The 6,184-nt window shown below is 36.5% G+C and overlaps 1 long non-coding RNA gene across 1 annotated transcript; it reads left to right on the top strand.

The window, feature by feature from the left end:
• The first annotated feature begins 2,680 nt into the window (after positions 1 to 2,680).
• On the top strand, positions 2,681 to 2,896 carry LOC110679563. The gene is made up of 2 exons (XR_002502593.1): positions 2,681 to 2,737; positions 2,815 to 2,896. It is a non-coding gene; the product is annotated as an uncharacterized LOC110679563 (long non-coding RNA).
• Positions 2,897 to 6,184: the final 3,288 nt, after the last annotated feature.

The following is a 6,184-nucleotide window of genomic DNA, read 5'->3' as shown; positions in this document are numbered from 1 at the left end:
TCTGATTCAACCTCTATTACGATATTGTCTGAGATGTTCTACATTTTGTTGGGTCCCCCTCCAAGCCGCTATCTTCCATCGTCGTGAGTCGCCTTCGTGATGCTTTGGTGATATTTGCAAGCAGTGAGAGCCATGCTATGGTTGCCACGGTCCTTCATGGGGTACCGTAAAACGGGGTAACTTTGATAATGCGGGTAACTTTGATAATGCGGGTAACTTTGATAGTGCGAGACCCCCAACATAGTAAACGAAATATCGAAGTTTCTGTCAATCAGTTAAGGAAAATGAATGCAAAAGTAAAGAGTATTAGTATGACACTTCATGTCAAAGCTATTTTCGTTGAAATCAAGTGCATTTGAGGATTTTTATGCAAATATTAAAAATTTACAAGATTTTAGCATTTTTACAATCTGTTCTACGACCACTATTTGATAAAGTCATAATGAGTTCGTCACTTACCCATGACAGCCTAGTTATAGTAGAACATGAATTCGGTCTCAAATCTCTTAGCGAAAACCATTTTTACAAACTGGGACCATTTTTGTAATCTAAGTCAGAAATTTCCATATAGCGTTAAACGCCTAGAGGTATGCAACGCCCTATAACTGTTCCGTGATTCATTCAATCTTGTTCGATTTATACTCCATTATCAAAGTTACCCCAAAACAGAAAACAGACTTTCGATTATATGAAAAATTATATATCCATTCAGAATAAATCTTTTGGCAATCTATCAAATGCAATCGATAGCAAGGATGTTAGTACTTGTTTTAAAAATATAAATTGTAAATCTTTGAAACAGCATGCAGAAATATTGAAGTTTTCTTCGAAAAAACCATCAAAGTTAGTCAAACAGAAAGTCAGGTTTCTGTTTTGGGGTAACTTTGATAGTGGAGCATAAATCGAGCAAAACTGAATGAATTACGGTACATTTGTAGGGCGTTGCATACCTCTAGGCGTTTAACATTATTTGGAAATTTCTAACTTAGATTACAAAAATGGTCTCAGTTTGTGAAAATGCTTTTTGCTAAGAGATTTGAGACCATATTCAAGTTCTATGATAACTAGGCTGTCAAAGATAAGTGACCAACTATTCAAAACTATATCAAATAGTTATCGTAGAACAGAATGTTTGTAAGCGTTTCGAAAATGCTAAAATCGTATCTTTTTTTAATATTCGTATATAAAGATTCAAATGCTCTCGATTCAAATGAAAACAGCTTTTACATGAAGTGTTTACTAATATTCTTTAGTTTTGCATCCATTTTGCTTAACTGATTAACAGAAATTGATATTTCTCGCATAACTTGTGATCACGCCCTAAAAGCCATTGGTAACCGGTTGTGTAGCTCTTTGTTTCTGAACAAATGAATGGAGCAAGATGAAAACTATCACTACTGGGAGATAGAAGAGGATCTTTTCTTCATCATAGCAGTGTTGAATAATGTGTAAATCCATTCGTTTGTTCGGTAGCAACAAGCTACACACTCGGTTACCAATGGCTTTTAGGGCGAGATCACATGTTATGCGAGATTTGGTGTAGTATGTTGTGGGTAACGCACTATCAAAGTTACCCGCATTATCAATATTATATATATATTATCTTGTGTGAGTCCTCTCAATGTAAGAGCATGTATGTGAGTATCGGGACTCACTGCTTTTTTCACGCTAAGAATGCTTGGATATAAAAGGAAACTTATAATTTTCATCCATAGCAGTGGTGTATTAGCTGTTCGATACATCGGCGAATCGGAAATAGTAAAGTGAAAAGGAAGTGTAAAAGGAGGAAGTGTGCGAAATGTGAGGGGGGCAGTGTTGTGAAAATCTCAATTTCTCACAACTCACGCTTAAGATTTTTCATGCGTGAATTGTCAATCATGTAACTCAGCAGTCAAAAAATCATGGATGAGTTGGCTCACCTTTTTGACTTATTGTCTCGTATTTTCACAGATTTCTCACACACGGCAATAATTTCTTGCTAGTCTGGTAAAATTATAGAAATTCTTTCTAACGCAAACAACAACATTTGGGTTTCACGAGTTTTTGATGGGTTTTGCGACTGAAACATTTTTTTACGATTTGAGTTGATTGAGTGATTTTGCATCAAAATCTCAAGCGTGAGATTTGTGAAGCAGATATCTAATGAGTTTGCTCTCACGGGAGAGCGTATTGATTGAGATTTGAGTGTGAGTTTATCAACACTGGAGGGGGGAAGTTAAAACAAAATTCAAATAAAAAAAAAAGTAAGAGGTTGTTTCCGAGATACGACCGCCAAGTTAACGTTGGATAACGTTAGCCTTCTATTTCCTGGCTTGAGACCGTCACGAACTTATATGAAAGATTTCTACTTATAAAAATCCAATCAATTTTCATACTATTTGTTGCATGTGTGCATTGAGCTTGAGCTTGATTGACCGCCCGTGGATGCTACTCCAGTATAGCCAGATCAGCTGCACTTACACAAGGAACCAACCGAATGACTGCTTGGGACTAACAGGCATCCAGTGTATAAGTGCTGGTGATCTTCTATTTTTGGCGACAATGGTGCTTGCCACAGGGGGCCGATATGATGGCCACATTTTGTTGCTTCTTATCGAACGCAAGCAGCGCTCACCAATACTATTACGCTATAAGCAATGCAGCTGGTGTGAATGTGGGAAAATGAACCTAGGTACACTAAATCTACGCATATTGTTCGTTATTATTTCCATAGCGTAGCTCGCGGTTTAAAATAAAAGTAAGTTTCATATATATTATCATAAAAACCACAATGAAGTGTTCTTTCCTTCTTTCGGTGTCGATTCTCATAATCAGAAGAACAATTATCACGATGATAACATTTCGCATCACAAGTTTCCAACCAAAATCGATGCGCGGGATAGATGGCTCAATGCCATTGCGAACGCGGATTAAACCACTGATAAGTAAACCGAAGACTTTCAATGCACATTCCCACAGACAGCTTTGCGCAGTTTTTGTCTTGTTTGGCGCATTTTGTACCATTTTCACTCATACGGAAGGTAAACATTCAACAAATACATGAGTGTGCGTGAGAATTTCAACTGGAGTATAAATTTATGCTCCCGATAAGAAGGCACAACAAGATCTGTCAAATACCATAGTGAAAAACTATGATGCCATCCCTCTGGCTTGCCACGTCAGAATGCAGACCAATGTGGGGAAGGGGAAGGAATTGATGATGCATTGGCTCCCACGTAGACCGCATATACCACTGCGTCTAAGCCAGTTCATGCGGGAGTGTATGGATTGGGGGAAAGGCATGGCAGAGAGGTTTGCTTTTGTGGTTAGCAGATTGCCTATGTATCAGGCGTAAGGAAAGGCATGCGCGTGGAAGAATGGAAGCGTTAGGGAAACGGTTTCTTGTCCGTCTCTGTCTCTGGTCTGGTTCTAGCGTTGGCTATGAACGAATAGTTTGAGTGTGATAGATTTAGAATGGAACATAGAACGGGCCTGGGATTGAACCAATGACCTTCTGTTTATGAAGCAGAAGCGGTAGCCATCAGACCACCAACCCCGTCATCATTGTTGCATGTGTGCATTATATTATAGACATTGTGTGTTATTATTTGGTTGGTTCGGTTACCACTTCAACACCGATAGGGCTTACTCATTTATTTCATAACGCTGAAATAGATCATTTTGGACACCCACCCACCCCCTTGTAACGCTTTTTGTATGAATATCATTCAGTTTTTGTATGGGCCGTAACATCGTTAGGATACCCACCCACCCCCTCCAGCGTTATGAAATTTGTGAATGGGCCCATAGAATCGGTCGATGGAAGAAGAAGCATGAGCGGTAACTCTTGCTCCCTAAACAAAGATTCCGGTTGAACGTTAGGTCCACGCATGATCAACTAAGATTAGTTGCTTTAATGAGTTTCGAAGCCAGTTTAAGGTTGAGATACTTAAGGGGCCAGATAGCCGTAGCGGTAAATGCGCAGCTTTTTCGTAAAGGAAATTTTCTCGATTCCCAGGGCATAGAGTATCCTCGTACCTGCCACACGATATACACATGCAAAAATGGTCAATCGGCAAAGAAAGCTCTCAGTTAATAACTGTGGAAGTGCCCATAAGAACACTTATCTGAGAAGCAGGCTTTGTCCCAGTTGGGACGTAATGCCAGAAAGAACAAGAAGATGATACTTCTCCATGAACTGCGAACCCTATGTTCTCATCTTTGCTCAAATCGATGTTCAAGTTGCGTCCACATGTAAACTTCATAACGTAAAAACCTTATAACAGCAAGAAAAATGTGCTTTCCTATGAAAAATAAGACATACCTCGATATTTCCCAATTTTTCAATAGTTTAGTCATGAAAATCAATAGTTTTCATTGTTGGAGTAGATTCGTAGAAAGATTTCCAATCGATTGGTGCAAGAATCTTGAAAATCTATCCGGGTGTTAGTAAGTAATTAAGAGTCAAAATCTAACCACTTTTCGTGACGCGAGCGATTTTTCGTTTTTCGAAATTGTACCCCAGTATGTTGCCGTAAGACGTTATCCAACGTCAAAAATAAAGTAATAAGTGAAGGGAAGTGGAGGGGAAAGGGGAGGGGGGGTGGTTGAGGTGTTGAAAAAGTGAAAAAGTGAGGTAGAAAAGAAACAAAAAGTGTTGGATAAATTTGCCTTCGAAACGGCAAATTAAAGGTGACTGATACGTCTATTTTAACGTAACTTGAAATTTCTCGCGATTGTCAACTTTAAAATGTTTATATGTATTTAGTGAACAATTTTCCAATCCAATGTTGTTATTTTAACATTCGAAAAACTACATTTTTTTTTTTCAAAAATACGTATAATACAGAAAAAATCCTTTATTTTTGTATTTCTTGCGATGACCATTATATATTATCAACTTAAAATGTACATATGTACTTAGTGAACAACTTTCCAGAACAATGCTGAAAGGCTCACATTCAATAAACTACAAAATTTTCCCAAAAAATATATAATAAAAAAAAATGGAACAATGATGAAAGGCTCACATTCAATAAACTACCGTCAAACGGGGTGACTTGCAACACTTTTCAACTTCAATCAACCAAAACCATGATCTAAACGTAATCTAAAAATCCTTATTCCTTGTAGAACTTTGAATGGCCGGCTCGCCTACAGAATGAGATGATAGAAAATTGAATCGAATTATTTCGTCATATCAAAAGTCATCAAAAAGGTGAAATTTTTTAAATGTCCTTTTGCGGAGTGACTTGCAACACTCACTGCTAATTTAGCTTTTTCCAACAAAATGTTGATATTTTTTATTAGTCACACTTGTTAAGTATTGTTATTCATGTATGTAAAGCATTCGAACCAGTACAAGAACATTTAGAATACATTTTTGTAAGAAAATAGTTGAACTATTTTTGTATGGGAAAGAGAGGCGTTAAATCATCAAGGTCTAATATCTTAACTGAACAATATTTTTAACGAGTGTTTGTAGTTAATTGATGAATTATTACTCTTTTGATTATGAAGTAGACCTAACACAAAAGTTTTTAACTTTTATAAAACTCTAAATTGCTTAGAAATAAAGTGTTGCAAGTCACTCCGCATAGGTACATGTGTATAAAAATTATTTTTATTAAAAAGTTGTTGCTACAATTTCGTAAAATAAAGTTCGCCATATTATCACTTATTAGTTATAGAAACAACATGTAGAGTATTACTTTTGTACATTAAATCTACCTCATGTTTTCAGGTCACGATTTTGAGCCTCCATCAAGTATCAGTTTTCTAGACATTTAAAAGAATTTTGTTTATTGTATGAATATATTTAAAATAACAGTTTTAATCGTGGCCCCTTCTTGAATTGAGAGTCACACGTATTGAAGCACCGATTTAAAACGAATTTTCTATTGAAAATTGTGTTTTATAGTGAAATTTAGTTGTAAATTACAATGTGTTGCAAGTCACCCCGCCGTTGCAAGTCACCCCGTTTGATGGTACATTTTCGCAAAAAATATATAATAAAAAAAATGTAAATATTTTTATTTTATTATATTTAATCATCGTCTTCGACTCATGCGTACAGACTGTAGAACTTAATATTGAACGTTGAAACTAACAGCAAATGCAAAACACGATCGTACAACAACATCTAAACAATAAAAGCGATCACATTACAGATCTTATGTATAATACAGATTTTAACCATTCAATC

Source organism: Aedes aegypti, chromosome 3 (genome assembly GCF_002204515.2).
Source record: "Aedes aegypti strain LVP_AGWG chromosome 3, AaegL5.0 Primary Assembly, whole genome shotgun sequence".
Classification (NCBI taxonomy): Eukaryota; Metazoa; Arthropoda; class Insecta; order Diptera; family Culicidae; genus Aedes; species Aedes aegypti.
The sequence above is the reverse complement of the archived record's forward strand: the minus strand, read 5'-3'. Positions and strand labels throughout refer to the sequence as shown.